The sequence below is a fragment of the Mus musculus genome, chromosome 3 (genome assembly GCF_000001635.26).
Source record: "Mus musculus strain C57BL/6J chromosome 3, GRCm38.p6 C57BL/6J".
Taxonomy (NCBI): Eukaryota; Metazoa; Chordata; class Mammalia; order Rodentia; family Muridae; genus Mus; species Mus musculus.
Genome location: NC_000069.6, coordinates 144,032,413 through 144,054,053, shown reverse-complemented (window position 1 = coordinate 144,054,053; position 21,641 = coordinate 144,032,413). Strand labels below are relative to the sequence as shown.

General features: G+C 40.9%; 1 long non-coding RNA gene across 1 annotated transcript in view; it reads left to right on the top strand.

Annotated features, from left to right (window-relative positions):
• The first annotated feature begins 209 nt into the window (after positions 1 to 209).
• Gm40161 overlaps positions 210 to 21,641 on the top strand; it is a 35,801-nt gene continuing 14,369 nt past the window's right edge. Inside the window, exon 1 of the long non-coding RNA XR_867687.1 lies at positions 210 to 375. This is a non-coding gene — a long non-coding RNA (predicted gene, 40161). The remainder of the gene's footprint in view (positions 376 to 21,641) is intronic.

Below are 21,641 nucleotides of genomic sequence, written 5' to 3'. Positions count from 1 at the left end.
ATCAGTCCATGCTTGGATCATGCTTGTGGTCATGATACATGGATATGGATGTCGGTGGAGGTAGTTGGGCTACAGGCATAAATTTATTATATCCAAGATATCAGATTAAGTTTCCAGTGGTGTAGAAAAATAGAAGAGAGACAAGATCCAGCTCATCTAAAGGGAGATAAACACATTTTCAGTGGCTCACGGCCGACCGGATTCTTCCCTGCTATGTGTCGCTGGAGGTCAGTTGAATGTGCCTCTGTATATTCTTCTCGGTCTGCGGCTGAGGAAGACTCTACACCTACATCGAGCATCGCGATGTTCTCTGGGCGGAAGGAAAAGAACAATGGCAGAGTCACGTGATGCCCACCAAGCTTCTCTCTGGAAGTGGTAATTGTCGCTTTTGCTTACATTTCATTATTGAAGCTCAGTCCATACCAAAACCTGATGTCAATGGGATAAGAAAATACACCCTTCTTTTCAGAAGGAAAACAAATAATTTGGAACAATCATATAATTAGCTACAAATTTTTCCAGGTGTAGCAGGAAAAAAAAATCCTCCTCAAACAATACAATGGGGCAAATTACCTCTTCTCAACCATGATTGACATCTAGCCCTCGGGGGTAACCTCAAGGAGATTAGACACTTCGGATGAATTTCTGGGTATAATTTTACGTCTGGGCCTGAGGGTTATTTAGCTTTAGAATTTAGAAAATACCCTACCTTTAGGGAGTGGAAGCATGCATTTCATCACAGATGTTATGGACATTATAATTGTAAAAGGAACCGTGCCCAATTTTATAAGATACATAATATAAGCTGAGAGAGCAAGTCACATCTAGACCTGTCATTGGAGATGCTCTTACCATCTGCATTCTCAGGGCCTACTTAAAAATAAGACGAAATAAGAAGCAATAGGAGGAAGGAGCTGTGCTGTCAACTCAGTAAGAGGGAAAAAAAATCCAAATTTGGTAAAGAATTCTTTATTCTTTGTCTACCAGGGGGGTTTTCAGAGCTGAACAAAAAGCTTGGGTAGTTTTCTTCATAATGCTATGCTACCAAGCTTCTGGGTTCATGACTTCCGGTGCCCCGCAGGAAGCAATGATGTGAACGCCTAGCCATGGTCTCATGTCAGTGAGAAAGAAGACTGGGAGCGAACCCCAGGACCCCTCCCGTGCCCCCGCTGATGCAGCCCGGGTCTGCGGGCTTCAGTGGCTCCATGCTTCCTTCCATTAACACAGGAGTCATAGTTTTATCTTAATGAGTCTTTTCCTTTTTATTTAGGAATATGTGATTGTGACCACTGACAAAGGACGTACCAAGGACTTAGTCAGAGCCCAAACTTGCACCGCTGCGGGGGTTTTCTCCTCATAGATTTGTCCAATGACCCAGCTCCGGAGAAAAGAGTCAGGTGCTGTGTTCCCAGTGGTAGCTCACTTCCCACCCGCTCACCACTGGTGCCCTCATTAGGATGTTTTTCTTTCTCCCAGAAGTAGTCTTTCTTTCTTTCTTTCTTTCTTTCTTTCTTTCTTTCTTTCTTTCTTTCTTTCTTTCTTTCTTTCTTTCTTTCTTTCTTTCTTTCTCTCTCTCTCTCTCTCTCTCTCTCTCTCTCTCTCTCTCTCTCTCTCTCTCTCTCTCTCTCTTTTTTCTTTTCAGTCCACCTTAGCCTCCCACCACAGTGAATTTATTCTCTGTGAAGGGGACTGGCTGGCTGTCCCCTGAGATGGTATTTGGTTTATTTTTAGTGCAAGCAGTTTGGAAAAATGACTTTCTCTCTAAATAAGCACCCCTTTCATTCGGACTCAGAGTCTGACACTTCTCACAGTGGACAATCTGCAAGCACATCGTCTCTGCCTTCGTTTTGAAGACGGAAGCACTGTCATATCACAAGGAAAAAGTGACTGGAGGCGTCACTTGAAAAGTGTTTTCCTTGGATTTGCTGGCCTCGGATCTGTAGAGATGTTTAGTTGTGTAAAATTGCAAGTTAGTCTGACTAAATTGGGCAGATTGCTAGTAAGACGCCCCACTCCCTCGGTCCCAATTGATCCCCTGAGCCATCCGTACTCCCTAAAAGTGTTATTATTACTATCAGGCTACATGCTCAAAAATTATTTCCCTTGGGAACACACACCTAACCCAGACAAAAAGATTACTTTTTTTTTGTATTTGTTGTTTTACTCTTCCAATACTCTTTGTCCCAGCTCTCTTGTTTATTTCCGTCTTCTTACCTTAGGTCTCACCCTTGTGTTCCTGTTCCCTGTCCACTGCTAGGTAGAACCGTATGAAATTGCCAATATTCCAGAGTTTTTTCTTTTTTCTTTCTTTTTTCTTTTTTTTTTTTTTTTTTTTTTTGACCTACAAAGGCGGTGATGATTTCATACAGTTGAAGTTAACGCAGTTAGAATGAAGTGGTAAATTGGGAAAATTCTCATGCGAAAAAAAATGCAAATTTATTGACCAAGTCAACTACAACTCGATAACAGGCAACAGCGTAGAGTGGGTACCCAAGCTTCAACACAATTCTTTGTAACAGGGAGGATAATTAGCATATTAAATGAGAAGTTAATATTTTGGAATACTGGAACAGAATTTCCACTTCTAATAGGAAAAACATAAGTTTAACTGAGATGCATGCATGGATGTTAATGTGCCAAGATTCTGTGTGCAGTTGGCCGTGACCACTACTTGGCATGTGCAATGTGTTCAGATATCTAGAAAAACTAACTCCCTCTCTCCCCCCCTACCCCTTCCTCCCCACTTCTCCATCTTTTCATGATTAGACTTCTGAAAAAGTCATATTAACCCATACTCATTTTGCCTATATTCCCTCATATTCATTGTGTTTCCTGTGCCCTGGGTTTCTATCCCCAACCCGCGTGCGCGCGAGCGTGTGTGTGTGTGTGTGTGTGTGTGTGTGTGTATGTTTGTGTGTGTGTGTGTGTGCGCACACACAGACACACACACACACCTTCTTTTGACCAAGGCCACTAATGACTTTGATTGAACAATTCAAAGGAAGCCTTTTTTGCCTTTATCTTACTTAGCTTTCTTGCCATGTTTGGTAGGATGGCCTGTGGCTTGCTTCTAAATATTTCACCTCTTTCCCTGACTTGCATGCTCTATTTCTTGTGGTTTATGGATATGCCCCCAATCCAGGTTAGCCTAGGTTAGACACAAAACAAGACCATACATTGGTTATTGTGTAGCTCAGAGACCTGGTGAGTACAGACATTGGAAGGTCCTTTTCTCTATTTGTGGAATGAATGAAAGAAGGAAGTGAAGAAGTTACAGCGCTTTGCTAATCATTAGTCCTTGAAGATACTTTGTTTCTTTTTGCTTGGGTCCCAAAAGTTCTTTACAGATTACATCGTTTAGTTCTTTATTAATGTCTAACAGTGAAGGGGCCACATTCTTTATGCTTCCATCTCTGCTGCTACTCTGTAGTTGAATGTGCCCAGCGGTTTCTCCTCTCATGGCTTCCTGGAGCTCTGAGCAGAATACTGAACCATGTCTCTTGTTTTTAGTAACTACTGCCGCAGCCTGGAAAACATAGTCATGGCCTTTCCCCCTCCCAATACTTAGGGGGCCAATAAAGTGTACCCCACAAACAGCCATCACTTGTTGCTCACTTGGACATATGACCCCACAAAGGGCAAAACAACCCTAGGAAGACTCCTATGAACAAAAGAAACACAGAAGCAGAGACTGTGACCCACGTGTGTGCTTTATGCAAGTGTAATTTCTGTTGTTTTGGTTGGAAAACAGCTGCAGGTGTCCTCTAATTATAACCCCATTTTCACAAATATCAACTGTCATATTTAATCTGTTATACTCACCATATAGCCCACTGTTAGAGCACATTTCTTTCATTATAAATTTAGTAGCAGAATTTCAAATGCTCGAGCTAACATTCAGGCTAGTCAATTAATGCATTATTTACAAGTTAAATGTTATTAAAAACAGGTTCTTAATTTGCTAATGATTTAGTAGACCCAAGGCAATATTCCAATTTTTTTTTCATTGAAAATGAGAGAAGGTTTAGAACAGTTGGGGTTGGAGGGCTCTGAGTGATATTTGGGCTCCCTCGTCATCTGAATTTCCTTTTGGCTTTCTTCTTTATTGTGTGTCGGTTTGGAGGCCTTTGTTAGAGACATCCTATTGGAGAAGAAAGACTTACAAGACACAAACAGCACAGATGCTATTGTGGAGGGTAGGTTCTGCAAAAGTCAGCAGGCAGTTTGTAAGGACTCAGTGTATTTTGATAAACCACCGCTGGAACTGCACAGCAGGGTGCAGAAGGTCAGAAGTCACGGAAATTAAACGTCATTAACAGCCCACAATTGTCCAGCTACACAAACAGAATATATGTCTCTCTAAATAAGCTGTGAAAATGTTCTTTTTGAGGTTCTGGGGTCTCAGAATAATTACCACACTCTGGATTGTATTTTTGTTGTTGTCGTTGTTTTAGTTTTCTTCTTTGTCGTTTGACCCAGATTGTTCTCCATGCATCCTTCATGTATATTGCTCCACAGCAAACTCCTGACTTACAGAAGAGGATGTGGGGAGTTCTGTGGTGGACAGGCTCTTGTGTACCATGGATCCAGTTGCCCCCATGTAACAGTCTCTGTAGAGCTTCTCTTGACCAGGACTCTGACCTTTAACCTCCTTGCTTTCCTCTGCCTGTTTCTCTTAATTTCTCAAGAACTCAAGATCCACGTTCTTAATGACATTGTGTCAGTACTAAGTCTGTCCCACAGCTGTCACCCTGTTCTCTCGAATAGAGAGATTTATTGTGTAGATTTAAGGTCCTCATACTACATGCTGCTTTGATACACATGCCTGCTGAACATGTCCATATCAAACGTTGTTTTCCTTCTTCCTCCTTACCCCATCCCTTCTCCTTTCTTCCTCTTTTTTCACTGCAACGATAATATTTAAAATCTTTTTTCTTGTTTTAGTTCTTCTCTGAGTTTGGCACTGTTCTATTTTTGAGACTGAGTCTTATTTGTAGTTGGTCTTAAATTCATGGTTTTCCTGCCTCAGCCTTTGAAATCCTGAGATTTACAGGCATAGGTTACTATGCTTGGCCTTCTCTGAGGGTTTATAGGTCTTTTTATTTGTGTTTTACAACGTATATCTCTGTGTGCTTTTCATACACACACACACACACACAAATAAATATAATAAGATATTGAGTAAACAACAACAACAACAACAACACACATCAGCTGTGCACTAGTAGTGGGACCTGAGTAAGTTCTCTCCCCTCCGATTTCAGGAAACTCGCCCTTCTGTCTGCTCACTTACCTTCTCATTTAAGGTCTACTACATAACCAGGCTGAATGTGAATCTTCTTGCCTTAGCTTCCCAAGAACAGGGACTACAAACCTGTGCTACCATGTCTGTCTTCCCCATTTCTTAAATGATGACAGAACTCTCCTTACTTAATTGTACAAAATCAGTGAGATTATGTACTCTTGTGAAAAATTTAGTTAAAGGTAGAACCCAAAATATACCTGTTGTTGTTGACTTGTAGAAATAATTTTTTCATCTATTTATCTATCTATGTATCTATGTATGTATGTATGTATGTATCTATCTATCTATCTATCTATCTATCTATCTATCTATCTACATCATCATCTATCTTCTATTTATTTAATCTATTATCTATCTATCTATCTATCTATCTATCTATCTATCTATCTATCTAGTTTCAGGCTTGTGTTTGGCACTGAAAAATCTTAATTCCCGTTGGCATCAGTAAATAGGGCATAATCATTTCTTGTTTCAAACTTCATCCAGAACAAAGTTTTCTCAAGAACAAAGGCTAAGCTCCTTTCTCCTGGCTGTCATATTTGTGTAGAATGCGGACTGAGTGCTGGGTCTTCCATATTCTAGGAGCTATTGTGTCTCTTGGCAAATACTCTCTTCCCCCATCAACCACCCATATAATGAAACTCTGGAGATTTTATTCTTCCTCTTTCCAGCCTGGGATATTACCTTTCAAAGTATTATTGGCACACAAGCCTTGATTCATGAGGAACTAAAACAAAGATATACAGATTTAGAACAATAGACAAAGATAAGACATTAAACGCTGTGTAGAGGTTTCAATAATGGAGTGTATTCATTCATTTGGTAAACATACTGAGTAACATTTGTTTCCTGGTTTATTCCACACACTCTCAGATGATGGGAGGTGGTGATCCCAGTGGACCAGGTCCTAGTTCCCTACAGACTCTTTCCCATACGGAAGATACTTGAAAGGCAACAAGTCAGCATGTAAAACTATGGCAAGGAGTTATAAGACTTTAAAGACAAAAATGACAAGGAGAGAGTTCGACTGAGAAGGATGTAGCACTGCCCTATACGGTGAGGCTTAAAACAGCGAAAGTAGAATAACCTGCCTGATCTACCGCCTTCTTTTGGAGTGATTGTTAAACAAACAAAACCAAATTACTAAGAAAAAAAAAACCTGTGCTAGCCTCAGGTAGCCTGGAGATAGAGTTATAAACATGGCTGGATTATAATCCTAGTTAGAGATATGGACTGCAGGGGATTCTGAGGGTGTGATCTTCTAGGCAGGTACTGGGCTCTTCAGAAATAGCTCTTAAGACTGACGTTTGCCTTCAGCTCCTGTGCAAGGCTGCTTCATCCATATATCCTTCATTCTCCAGCTTCTCTCCTCTCTTGCCCATGATGTCTTCTTTTTCTTCCCAACTTCTCATATAAAAAGAGTCTTTATAGGATAAAGAACACACTTTGTCTCATTTGATGGTCATCTAATCTTGACCACTAAGCAATCACATTCTTTATTCATAGCCATTCGTCTCTTGTAGTAGAGCTGGGACTCAGGATCGACCCCTGCCATCCTCATCCTTGCCATGGTTACCTGACTCCTACAGACTGATGGCTTTATGGAGATTCTCACCATCACACCCTTCTGATCAGTTCCAGGTCAGATTACCCTTGGTCCAGAAGCTTAGCTCTGAATGGTCTGAAGACAATCAACTCCATCACGAGAACCTGCATGAGCATGTCCTGCCTGTCATATCTTAACTTAACCTGTTTGTTCTACTATTGGCTGTGTGGATTCTCATTTCTATCTTAAAGGTAACTATGATTTGAATGTCACCACAGTCTCATATACTTGAACACTTGGTTCCCAGCTGATGCCTGTCCTAGGAGGTATGGAATATTTAGGCCACAGTTACTGATTGGTCAGTATAAACCATTAGGGGGCAGGCATTCTAGAGTTGCGGTCCAACCTGTCTTTGGGTCCTTTTCTCTGCTTCCTGATCCACAAACTGCAAGAAGCTGTTACTAGAAGCTCCTATTACAGTTGATGGCAGTGCTCTACCTGGGGTTGTGTAGCACTTTCCTCTGAATTGAAACATTCAGGATCATCTTTAAGATTCAGAGAGTTCTAAGGTTGCTAAGATTAGGAAGCAAACAACTCAGTAGTCTCAGGAAATTCCTGAAACTTACTACATGACTAAAGTATATGAGTAGGGCTACTGAAAAGACTCTGAGCTAAATGCTGCCTGTGTGTCATGCAGAGAACATCAGGGTTCCAGATTTGTTTACTAATCAATCTTTTGGGGGTGGACTTTTTGGTGTTTGGACTGACTTTTAGTCATTCCTAACCTGTACGTAGCATGTATGTAACCCTTCACCTATAAACTCATTGCTTTACCAAGTTTGACTTTTTTTGTAAAACTTGTAATTGTTACTTTGGTCTGTCATGGAATTCCCTATCTTGGGTAAATAGAAACCTATATCATGCCTCTCAGGGAATGTATAGCATAACAGATGGATGATTATGTCCTGAAAATGAGGCAAAATAGACACATTCCCCTATAGGGGTTTGGTCAAAAATATGTAATTTTAAGATTAATATTAAGTTAAAAATAGCATGTTATTATAAATGTTTATTTGTTGTTAAGAATGTACTAAAGTTGCTGAAACTGAATACTCCTCTTTTTGAGAAAACTCCAGGTGAAATTTGGTCTAATCCTCCTGATCCATCCCCCACCCACTGGGCCTTTTTATTCCTTCAGATCATCCTCTGTGGTTCTAAATCTACAGGACTCCTTCACTCAGCGATGCTCAGGGAAGGGGACGATGCTCACAAACCCTCCCTCTGTGGGAAGAACTTCCACTGTAGCTTCCACTGTATGGTGCAGACTCAGGGCTTCCTTTGGGTTTGGAGTGAGAAACTGTGACGTTTTGAAAAGTTTAGACCCAGTATCTTAGAGAGCATATAAGGTATGCTCACGTCCTTTGAAAGGATGGTCTTTAACTTTGGGAAATAACATAGGATAAATGTTCGCACAAGGCTGTTTCTCCTTGACACACAGTCTGACAGTGCCGAGGATTCTGATGTGTGTGTGTGTGTGTGTGTATGTGTGTGTGCTGTATAGAGCACTCCAACTAAGATTCTTTAGTCCTTGTTAAAAGTAGGTAAGGTAGGTATTTTTGAATTCCATGTAATGATTTCTACTTCACCTCCAGAACACCACCACCACTGTGAAATTATTTAATAAATTAGTTATAATGATTTGTTTAACATGCAAGAATTATACGAGGAAATCTTGGAACCAATCAGACTCCTGACAACATGTGTCCTGTGGTCCTGAGCAGGTGTCTTAAATGGCTGTGAAGTCCGGCATTGTCTTTGTGTGGTTGTTTGGGATTTTAAAGGTGTTACTCTGGACAGGGGTCTGTGCGATGCTTGAGTAAGGTCAGTATTCTGTGTCTTGTTCTGTAACATTCCATGTGAGAGAGTATATGCATGTTACCAGGCATGCTCTTTCATCTCTTGTCAGTTTGGCAGTCATTGGTAATAATGATCCCATTTGCTTTCAGCTCTCCCAATTGTTGGAAAGTTCAGAAACAGAGAATAGAGTCAGTGCTTTCCCAGGGCTGGGGGTGGAGGGATGAAGGCACGGAGTGGCTATGGTTGGAGAAAAGAAATGCCAGAAATTTCTGTAGTGAAGGAGCTGCCAGTGTCACGACTATGGGGTGGATATATGACTGACATAATTGAAAAATTGCATAAGACCAAGCATACACAGATGAGCGCACACTATACCGGGAAACTCTGAAAAAGATTTGTGGGTACACTCACATCTCTACTTAGTTGTGATTCTCCACTATTGTTTGGTGGTGATGTTAGATTTGAAAAACTGGGAAAAAAAACCCAAGATCTCTCTATCACAGTTCCATATGAGTTTACAAGGAACTAAGAATAAATGGTTTAGTCAGAAAAAGATATGGTTTCAGTGGTACCCAATCTTGACAACAAGGCTTGTTGTTCCTCTTCAGTCAAGCCCCCTTCTGCAATGAACTGCCACTGCCTTCTGGGGGAATTCTCTTTTCTTGGTTCTTTTTTTTTTTTTAATTTCATAATTCTTACTTCTCCTAGGCATCTTTTGTTTATTTGTTTATTTGCTCAGTACTTGGCAATCAGACACCAGGTTTGTGCTCTCCGAGCAAAGACAAGAAGGAAGTGAGAGTTAGAACCATTGACCAACTTATTGTCTGTTCCTCCCACAAGAATAAAAGCTTTGTGAAAGGATTTAAGGTTTCAAAACATTTTGTCTTCCTAATGCCCAGGACAAGCCAGGCTCTTAAACACATTTTCTAGGTGAATGACTAAGCCGGTTGCTGAAGGTGACAACTAAGGTTCATGTCTAGTTATCCTTCTTATCCTTAGCATATTGCCTTGTGCATGCAAAATGTTTAACAAGTGTTGGTTGCTTCAGAGCTGCCCAGTCGTTGAGCTGTTCTGTATCACACTGCCTTTTGCCATGCAAAACACTCAAGAATCACATAATTGAGTTAAAAAAAATCCCTTCCACACCTGCCCAAAAAATCCTGCATTATGGCTTAACTAAGTTCACAATTTTGCATTGGGTCACAGTCATAGCTTTCTTGGGCTGGCCAAAGATTGGATATATCCACTTGGTAAGACTGCTGCCCATGGATTTCTGCGGTTGATTATGATAGACAATGATTGTTACTGAGGGCATAGGATGACTTGGTTGGTTTGTTGTGTCCGTGGAACTTCAGCATTTGGGCAAGTCTCTGGAACATAATTGAGAGCCAGTCAATAACCTTATCGATCACATAAGCTCAGAACTGGAGACTGAGGCCCACAGATGCTCAGTGACTTAAGAACTGTCTGAAAGGGGAGCAGCAGGGCTGGAGACTTCACCCTGCCTTTTAAATTCTCAAATTGTTATAGTTTGTGAATATCAAACTGCTTGTGGCTGTCCTGGGGCGTCTCATTTGGCCATAAGCTTCTCGGTTACTTGCTGTCTGCTTCCTCCTTTGCCCACAGAGGTCCAGGTTGTGGTGCAAAATCTCCTAAGTGACAGATGGGCAGGTTAGGTTGAATTATCGACACACCTATTTCCCAGAGGACAGCCTGTCCTCCAGACTCCATAGCACCAGGAGACACTGTCATATTCACAGAGCAGAAGCAAATGTTACCTCTTGGCCACCATTGACTTTGTCAGACAACAGTGCCATTCAGTTTGAAAAACTCCACTGGGAAGTTGCAGGCTTTAAAAACTAATTTGGTGTTTATTCAACTTTGCAATCACTTCTATGTACTATGTCTGTTTCACACACCGTGAAACGGCGCTACACTGTGCAATTGAATTAGTTGTACAGTGACTCAAAGGCACTAAACAATGACTTTGATATTTTAAGTACTGACTAGAAGGGATTTTTTAATTCCTTCCTCATAATGAAAGCAACAACAACAAAAAAAACCCTCTTCAGTTACACAACCCTGGAATACTTACTCTTTTCTATTCTGGGTGGACCCCACTGAGACAGAAAAAAAAAAAAACCCAACACAAAACAACAAAAACCCTTGGAGCATTTAGTTTGCTTAATGGCAGAAGAAAAATTAAACAAGCATAGACGTGCAACCTTAATGACACCCGGTAACTCTAGAATAACAGTCCTCAGCTTCTAAAACCTGTTATTTAATATAATGGGTAAATCTTGTGGGAGCTTTTCAGGTGTTGCTGAGTCTGAAAAAGCAGGCATGTGGTGAGGAGGGGGTGGGGGCAGAGGCAGGGCAAGTGCTTCCCGCTACTCATTTGGTGAGGAGGGTCTCAACATGTGACCCAGAATACTGGCAGAGTCCCTTAGGCTGTGGCTCTAAGATAGTCACTCGGCGAGGCTGGACCTGTGTGTTGTCTGAAACTTTACACATAGAGCCTTTCTGAAGATGTACTGACAAAAGGAAAGGGGAGTGGAGAGGGGGGGTGGGCAAACAAAAGCCACGGCGTGTGAATTAGTGCCTGGGAACTAGGAGCACTAACTGGTAATAGTTGAGGGCAGAGCACCTAACTGATGATTCACATCTGACAGTAAATACTTGAATAGCTGTTGAAAGCTTGTTTGATTTCCACAAAGAGGTTTAAACAAACATTCGTTTGCTCATTAGTCTTAAACAGCACTTTTATGGCACAGGATGCATTAAACCTAACGTATCTTTGCAACCAAGATATTTGGTGGTTTTAAAGATGAAGACACAAAGCCATGCATATCGTTTATACGGAGCGGCCTTGAACTACCTGTAATGGAGTGAGATACAGTTATTATGTATTGATGCTGTGAATCTTCATCCAGCAGGGGAAAGCAAGCAGGGAAGAAGGAAGGCCATGTCTTCGGAGATAAAGACTTAGAGGGGCCCTTTCCGCAACTAGGATTGAGTTTGCATAAACTCATTTTGTAGTTGTTTTTGTTGTTGCATAATTTTTAAAAACGCGAGTGGTTTAAATCTGTTCCCCGAGGTAATTTATGCTAAATGCACATCGAGCCACCATAAATTCCCTGCTTACGGCAGTCTCTGTTCGGGTGTCAGGTCGGTCTAGGTTACGGAGCAAATGGCCACTTCAAAATTTTTAGGGTAATTGCCTCTATAACTCGTTTAGCATGGGCCCTGTCAGGAAATCTCTAATTGCTGGTGAAGCCTCTGTTCCCCTTTCTCTCCTTCTCTGCTGCACATCCTTGTGCAATGGTAGCTACTCTGTTACAGGGATGCTATGGGGCAATGGTAGCTACTCTGTTGCAGGATGCTATGGGGCAATGGTAGCTACTCTGTTGCAGGATGCTATGGGGCCTTTCATCTTCAGTATCACCTTAACCTTGAGATGGTTGCTATCACAAGGTTGGCTTATGAAAGTGTCAAGAGGCCCAGAAGATGGCTCAGTTGAGCCTCGTTTTGTCCCTGACCTGCCTCCATCCTTGCTTCTGAGAGCATCCTTTGTGAGACGATTGGAGACATGGTAATGGGATGGAAGAAGGAATAAAAGAAGAGGAAATGACTCTTCCAAGTATTTTTCTTTTAATACTGAAGATGATTGGTTTTTGTTTTTTTCACCACCGTGCTATGAACAATTCCTTTTTCTTCTAACCTCATGGTGTGGCATGGTGGATGTAGAACCCAGCAAGGAAGGATGCTACTGGTTTTGTACACTAGACTCATGGGCAGCAGCTTCTCTTGATATGTCTCCACATGTGGGGAAGTTTTCATTAAGATGCATCATAAAATATGTTAAATACCGAACTCCTAAAGCCAATTCGTTAATTATCTTGCTTAAAATATGCTTCAAATATATCACAGTTGACATCCTATGTCACTGATCGTGGAGAGAAATGGTAACACTTAAATCAATACATGTTTTAAATTTATTTTACTTATTATGGTTGTCATAACATTTTGACATGGAGGGCTGACATGTCAACAATGCCGTTATCAGAAAGTAAGGCGATGGCGTTAAACTGTCTCCCCGACCAGGCTGCTGTTTCAGGGTAAAGTGGGCCCAGGGGGGAGAACAATCTTCAAGGCAACCTCTCCTTATGGAATCAACGCAGGCCATCACTGAATCCTGAGCTCAGAGCAAAAGCTGAGGGAGAGAAGACCTCACATTAATCAGCTACCACCGCTCCCTGGTGACCTAACAGTAAAATCAGTTTACATATAGAGAACATCCTCTGGGTGCCAGACCTGGGCAGTGTCTTGCGTGGCTTGCTTCATTTCTTCCTCAGAGGTGAGATATTTTATCCCTGATCTATACAAGACCAAAGCTCACAAAGCCAAACATGGACTAGGCCATAAACCTCCTGCAAAGCTTTGCCCAGGTGTGAATGGAGGTCTTACCGGTTCGGTGCCTGGCTCCACAAGTAGACTCAGAGAACTCGCTGTGGTTTTGTATGGCTTGCAACTGAAATTGATTCAGCCTTAGAGGTCCACCTTGTCCCTAGGCCTCCCCTCTCTTAGACTGCTGGATATTGGCGTGGTAAGCTAAAAATCTGAACAGAGGGCTGGATTTTACAGAGTGCTTCTGCTCTCTTGGAAAACTTTCTGAGTTATTTTATTTTATTTTATTTTATTTTATTTTATTTTATTTTATTTTATTTTATTTTTTTGCTCCTAGCTGTTATCAAATACTTGCAAAGAGAGAATGCAAGGAAGAAAGGGTCTCTTTTAGGTTGCTGTTTGAAGAGGTACAGTCTTACACAGTGGAGAAGGCTTGTGACAGGAGCATAAAACATCTGGTCACATAGCATCTGAAATCAGGAGTAGGGAGCATATAAGAAGTGGGGGACCAGGTTGTTAAACTGAAGATCCAACCCCCCCTCCCAGTAACTGATTTCTTCCAGTAAGCCTCCACCTCCTAAAGATTCCACAACATTCTTTTCTACCACCAGCAGCTGGGGAACCAAAGTTCAAAATAGGCCAGCCTGTGGTAGACATTTTACACTCCAACACAACAGCAACTAAATACCATTAGTCTCCAAACATTTGAGACGGAAGGCAGGTTAAAAACCAAACAGCAAAATATGGAGTTTCAGAATTATCCTTTTCTAAATTTAGGATATCAAACTCTCCCCACAGCTCAGTGTAATTTTTGACCATGTTTGAACAAATTACCAAAGTGGTGTGTTGGAATCCTATATAGGGCTCTATTTCCCATGCTAGTAAGAGTCCAGTAATGAGTTCTTCTTGATCCAGCGCAGGTCTACTGTGGGCTGTATGTGAGTCTGTGTCTGGCACAGACTGAGTGTCTAGTCAGTACTTGTTGAGTGTGTTTGCTCACCCACAGCTTCAGGCCGGGAGTTTGTTCTTCTCTTAAGCCTCACTGTTTCTAGGCTTTCAAGTCACACAAAGGTCTATACCAAACCCTCATAATCGGCCTTAGGATTCATGGTGGCCATTGATTCAGGCAGCATGTGTGTAGTGCTGTTCTATAAGCAAGGCCTCCTGGTAGGCACCACAGCTAGAGTGGAATAGAGAAATGAGAGTGACAGCCATCAGTCAACTAAGTAAATGGTTGCATATTTTCCTGTTATGGCTGCCAAAAATAGGAGAAGTTGACCTGTATTGGGAAATCTGTGACAGCTTTTTTCAAGAAATGCTATTTGAGCTGAACTATGGTGCATGGATGGAAAAGTCAAGCACGGTGTCCTGTAGCTACAACACCAGCATTTGGGCGTCAAGAGGATCCCCAAAATGAAAGAAATCTGAGATGTAAGAACAAGACCCCGTCTCAGAACTCCAAGCCAAAAGAGGAAGGGATGAATAGGAATTGACCGTGGTAAGCTGTTCAGGGTAGGAGAGAGAGAGAGACGTAATGACCAGGGCAAGAGAAAGGACTGGTGACAAGTGTCCCCTATGAAGCAGCTCGCTGGATTCTAGACAGAAACCAAGTTAATTCAGCTGCAAACTTCAGGGTAGGGGAGAGTAGAGCAAGATGAGACCTGGTTCAAGTTGGCCTTGAGCTTCCTCAGTAGCCCAGGCTGGCCTCCAATTGCAGTGACTCTCCTGTCTTAACACTACCTACTGAGATCACAGACATACTTGTACCACCATGACCAACCAAAGATATATATGATATATATGTGTGTGTGTATGTAATGTAATGTATGTGTGTGTGTGTATATATATATCTCATATATATATATATATATATATATATATATATATATATATATCACATATATTTATGGTATCTATGATATCTATCTCCTCCATCTATGTATCAGTGTTTCTCAACCTGTGGGTCATATGACCCTTTCATGGCAGTCACACATCAGATATTTTGCATATCAAATATTTATATTATGATTCGTAACAGCAGCAAGATTACAGTTCTGTAACAGCAAGAAAATAACTTTATGGTTGGAAGCCATCACAACATGAGAAACTATATTAAAGATAGGAAGGTTGAGAACCACTGATATAGAAGATGCATATACATATATATCTACCAACCAAGACATTTTGGATGGACAATAAAAGACACAGTAAACCAGAAGCTCCAGAGATAGGATGGCTTCAGCTATGACTAGATCATGGCTCTCTACTTCATTTTGGTTTTCTGAGCTTCATTCTCCCTTTTGCATCTCTTAAATTCATGCAACAGTTCTGACCCTCATCCTTGGTTTTAGTTCTGTCCAGAAGAGGAACAATCTCAGTGGAGCATTTTCTATAGGATCCTTGAGAGTCACCATTCTTGGGCAGTACTGGTTACACTCCCAACCAAAACCCTGCACTGTGTTCAGGAGCTATGAATGACTCGTCTAGCTTGACCTGGGATAGATGGTCTCTTTCTAATTCCAAGAAAGACTCCATCTTCTCTAGAAGCACAGGAATTAGGGATCCAGGGCTCAGGCTGTTTGGGAAATGTAGAATAGATGATGGGGAGGCCATGTACCCACAGCAAGGCTGAACGACTCAAGTAAGGTCTGATCATGGCAGTTGGCATTTACCAATACCATAGAGAGTTGCGGCAGGGGTTATAGCGGGTGGTTTATTTAGAACCATCATTATGAACTCTATCCTCACGCACTCATGGTTTCTAAGAAGACAGTTATACAGCTAAAAAAACATCACTATCTTAAGAACAAAAGTATTAATTACTCCTTTTTTCTAATAATTTCACCTATCTAATGTTAGCAATAGTTAATAATAGTAACGAAGTAGCCACTGTGCAAAAAGGTTCATAAGTGTTACACATTTTTCACTATAACCCTGACAGGTAGGTTCTATTATTATTCCTGTATTACTGGTAGGGAAGGTAAGTATTGGAAGGTTAAATAATTAGCCCAAGGTCCTGCAGCTGGCAAATAGCAAGACCATAGCTATGTAAATCAAAACAGTGTATTATTACAACGAAAACCTTTTGCTATCATGGGTGTCGGGGACACTGTTATTATTTACCTGCCAAACATCCTTATACCAGGATTCAGAAATCTCAACTGGCAAAATTAGGTTGAGTAAAGAAAAATGGGGTAAAAAGTATAAAACACAGTGACTTGTGAACAAGACAAGAACACTATACTTATAAACACATGGGAGCTGTGGAGGCCTGAACAAGACCCATATAAGATAAAGCCAGTCAGCATTATAGCACTCCTGAACTACCCGTCCCTAACCAATGAGCGAGTAACAGAGATGGCTTCTGGAGAAAGAGATTTACTTCAAGGGTGTGTGACTCCTGGTAGGACTATGGCATTTCAGGTGGCAAGTCTGCATTCTCTCCTTCCCTTGGCTTCTTGACACCTCTATCTGCTTTCTTCCACTTTGAATTTTCTAATTCTGGGTTCTATAAGGAATCATAATATTTATTTATTTTTCTGTCTGGCTCATTTCACTACCGTGCAATATTTGCAAGGTTTATCCATACTGTGGCATGTATCAGAACTTTCTTCCTTTTTCAAGGTTAAATATTCTGCCACAAAATTGACAAAAATACTTTTGCTAATAGAGTGACTACAAAATATTCTAAATTTAATAACGAGGTTTAAATGGCTCCGTGGTTTAAAGGTGCCTGCTACTGAGCCTGATGAGCTTCTTTTGGTCCCTGGACCCATCAGACAGAAGGGAAGACGTGAGTCCCACACTTTATCCTGTGGCCTCCATACTTGCCACATGGCACACATGCGCATACGTGTGCATACACATAGAATAAATAAATAAAATATTTTTAAATGCTAAAAATACTTTAAATAAGGAGTGTATTCGGTGTGTTCCACTGTCTTCATAATGCCCCAAAGTCTTAAAATCTAAGACTTTGTCTACCTGATGACAGTGACTTGTCCAATTTAGAAAGTGCTGGTGATTGCAGGAGTGACCCCTCTGATGAGAGCAGACAAGGTCTTGGAGAATTACAGTAAGCTACCTTAAGGTTGTCCCTGTAGTCTTTTTTATCACCCCATTAGCACTGAGCCTTATATGTTAAATACTTAATCCTTATCTGTGGGTTTAAATTAAATGAATAGTAGACAATCTGCACCAAGTATTTGCAGTACTTGAGACACTGTGCAGTAGACAGATACCAGAAAGAAAAGGCTGTAAGACTTCTGTTGTCTTGGAGACTCTCCAACCTGTGGCGTAGCAGTAATAATGACAAGAGTTGGTGGTCTTTAAAAATATCCATTCCTTCCATTTTCATAGCTTTTGGTCTCTAAAAATTGTTTACACATGTGAGCTCATTTAGTGCCCAAATGTTTGACATTCATTCACATTTTAAAACTAATGGCATTTTATTTTATTTTTTTTCCATTTTTTATTAGGTATTTAGCTCATTTACATTTCCAATGCTATACCAAAAGTCCCCCATACCCACCCACCCCCACTCCCCTACCCACCCACTCCCCCTTTTTGGCCCTGGCGTTCCCCTGTACTGGGGCATATAAAGTTTGCATGTCCAATGGGCCTCTCTTTCCAGTGATGGCCTACTAGGCCATCTTTTGATACATATGCAACTAGAGTCAAGAGCTCCGGGGTACTGGTTAGTTCATAATGTTGTTCCACCTATAGGGTTGCAGATCCCTTTAGCTCCTTGGGTACTTTCTCTAGCTCCTCCATTGGGAGCCCTGTGATCCATCAATTAGCTGACTGTGAGCATCCACTTCTGTGTTTGCTAGGCCCCAGCATAGTCTCACAAGAGACAGCTACATCTGGGTCCTTTCGATAAAATCTTGCTAGTGTATGCAATGGTGTCAGCGTTTGGATGCTGATTATGGGGTGGATCCCTGGATATGGCAGTCTCTACATGGTCCATCCTTTCATCTCAGCTCCAAACTTTGTCTTTGTAACTCCTTCCATGGGTGTTTTGTTCCCAATTCTAAGGAGGGGCATAGTGTCCACACTTCAGTCTTCATTCTTCTTGAGTTTCATGTGTTTAGTAAGTTGTATCTTATATCTTGGGTATCCTAGGTTTGGGGCTAATATCCACTTATCAGTGAGTACATATTGTGTGAGTTCCTTTGTGAATGTGTTACCTCACTCAGGATGATGCCCTCCAGGTCCATCCATTTGGCTAGGAATTTCATAAATTCATTCTTTTTAATAGCTGAGTAGTACTCCATTGTGTAGATGTACCACATTTTCTGTATCCATTCCTCTGTTGAGGGGCATCTGGGTTCTTTCCAGCTTCTGGCTATTATAAATAAGGCTGCTATGAACATAGTGGAGCATGTGTCCTTCTTACCGGTTGGGACATCTTCTGGATATATGCCCAGGAGAGGTATTGCTGGATCCTCCGGTAGTACTATGTCCAATTTTCTGAGGAACAGCCAGACTGATTTCCAGAGTGGTTGTACAAGCCTGCAATCCCACCAACAATGGAGGAGTGTTCCTCTTTCTCTACATCCACGCCAGCATCTGCTGTCACCTGAATTTTTGATCTTAGCCATTCTGACTGGTGTGAGGTGGAATCTCAGGGTTGTTTTGATTTGCATTTCCCTGATGATTAAGGATGTTGAACATTTTTTCAGGTGCTTCTCTGCCATTCGGTATTCCTCAGGTGAGAAATTTTTGTTCAGTTCTGAGCCCCATTTTTTAATGGGGTTATTTGATTTTCTGAAGTCCACCTTCTTGAGTTCTTTACATATGTTGTATATTAGTCCCCTATCTGATTTAGGATAGGTAAAGATCCTTTCCCAATCTGTTGGTGGCCTTTTTGTCTTATTGACTCTGTCTTTTGCCTTGCAGAAGCTTTGGTGTTTCATGAGGTCCCATTTGTCAATTCTCGATCTTACAGTACAAGCCATTGCTGTTCTATTCAGGAATTTTTCCCCTGTGCCCATATCTTCAAGGCTTTTCCCCACTTTCTCCTCTATAAGTTTCAGTGTCTCTGGTTTTATGTGAAGTTCCTTGATCCACTTAGGTTTGACCTTAGTATAAGGAGAAAGTATGGATCGATTCGCATTCTTCTACATGATAACAACCAGTTGTGCCAGCACCAATTGTTGAAAATGCTGTCTTTCTTCCACTGGATGGTTTTGGCTCCCTTGTCGAAGATCAAGTGACCATAGGTGTGTGGGTTCATTTCTGGGTCTTCAATTCTGTTCCATTGGTCTACTTGTCTGTCTCTATACCAGTACCATGCAGTTTTTATCACAATTGCTCTGTAGTACAGCTTTAGGTCAGGCATGGTGATTCCACCAGATGTTCTTTTATCCTTGAGAAGAGTTTTTGCTATCCTAGGTTTTTTGTTATTCCAGATGAATTTGCAAATTTCTCCTTCTAATTCTTTGAAGAATTGAGTTGGAATTTTGATGGGGATTGCATTGAATCTGTAGATTGCTTTTGGCAAGATAGCCATTTTTACAATGTTGATCCTGCCAATCCATGAGCATGGGAGATCTTTCCATCTTCTGAGATCTTCTTTAATTTCTTTCTTCAGAGACTTGAAGTTTTTATCATACAGATCTTTCACTTCCTTAGTTAGAGTCACGCCGAGATATTTTATATTATTTGTGACTATTGAGAAGGGCGTTGTTTCCCTAATTTCTTTCTCAGCCTGTTTATTCTTTGTGTAGAGAAAGGCTATTGACTTGTTTGAGTTAATTTTATATCCAGCTACTTCAATGAAGCTGTTTATCAGGTTTAGGAGTTCTCTGGTGGAATTTTTAAGGTCACTTATATATACTACCATATCATCTGCAAAAAGTGATATTTTGACTTCCTCTTTTCCAATTTGTATCCCCTTGATCTCCTTTTGTTGTCGAATTGCTCTGGCTAATACTTCAAGTACTATGTTGAAAAGGTAGGGAGAAAGTGGGCAGCCTTGTCTAGTCCCTGATTTTAGTGGGATTGCTTCCAGCTTCTCTCCATTTACTTTGATGTTGGCTACTGGTTTGCTGTAGATTGCTTTTATCATGTTTAGGTATGGGCCTTGAATTCCTGATCATTCCAAAACTTTTATCATGAATGGGTGTTGGATCTTGTCAAATACTTTTTCTGCATCTAACGAGATGATCATGTGGTTTTTGTCTTTGAGTTTGTTTATATAATGGATTACATTGATGGATTTTCGTATATTAAACCATCCCTGCATCCCTGGAATAAAACCTACTTGGTCAGGATGGATGATTGCTTTAATGTGTTCTTGGATTCGGTTAGCAAGAACTTTATTGAGGATTTTTGCTTCTATATTCATAAGAGAAATTGGTCTGAAGTTCTCTATCTTTGTTGGATCTTTCTGTGGTTTAGGTATCAGAGTAATAGTGTCTTCATAAAATGAGTTGGGTAGAGGACCTTCTACTTCTATCTTGTGAAATAGTTTGTGCAGAACTGGAATTAGATCTTCTTTGAAGGTCTGATATAACTCTGCACTAAACCCGTCTGGTCCTGGGCTTTTTTTGGCTGGGAGACTATTAATAACTGCTTCTATTTCTTTAGGGGATATGGGACTGTTTAGATGGTCAACTTGATCCTGATTCAACTTTGGTACCTGGTATCTGTCCAGAAATGTGTCCATTTCGTCCAGGTTTTCCAGTTTTGTTGAGTATAGCCTTTTGTAGAAGGATCTGATGGTGTTTTTGATTTCTTCAGGATCTGTTGTTATGTCTCCCTTTTCATTTCTGATTTTGTTAATTAGGATTTTGTCCCTGTGCCCTCTAGTGAGTCTAGCTAAGGGTTTATCTATCTTGTTGATTTTCTCAAAGAACCAACTCCTCGTTTGCTTAATTCTTTGAATAGTTCTTCTTGTTTCCACTTGGTTGATTTCACCCCTGAGTTTGATTATTTCCTGCCGTCTACTGTCTACTCCTCTTGGGTAAATTTGCTTCTTTTTTTTCTAGAGCTTTTAGATGTGTTGTCAAGCTGCTAGTATGTGCTCTCTTCCATTTCTTCTTGGAGGCACTCAGAGCTATGAGTTTCCCTCTTAGAAATGCTGTCATTGTGTCCCAAAGGTTTGGGTACGTTGTGGCTTCATTTTCATTAAATTCTAAAAAGTCTTTAATTTCTTTCTTTATTCCTTCCTTGACCAAGGTATCATTGAGAAGAGTATTGTTCAGTTTCCACGTGAATGTTGGCTTTCCATTATTTATGTTGTTATTGAAGATCAGTCTTAGGCCATGGTGGTCTGATAGGATACATGGGACAATTTCAATATTTTTGTATCTGTTGAGGCCTGTTTCGTGACCAATTATATGGTCAATTTTGGAGAAGGTCCCGTGAGGTGCTGAGAAGAAGGTATATCCTTTTGTTTTAGGATAAAATGTTCTGTAGATATCTGTCAGGTCCATTTGTTTCATAACTTCTGTTAGTTTCACTGTGTCCCTGTTTAGTTTCTGTTTCCACGATCTGTCCATTGATGAAAGTGGTGTGTTG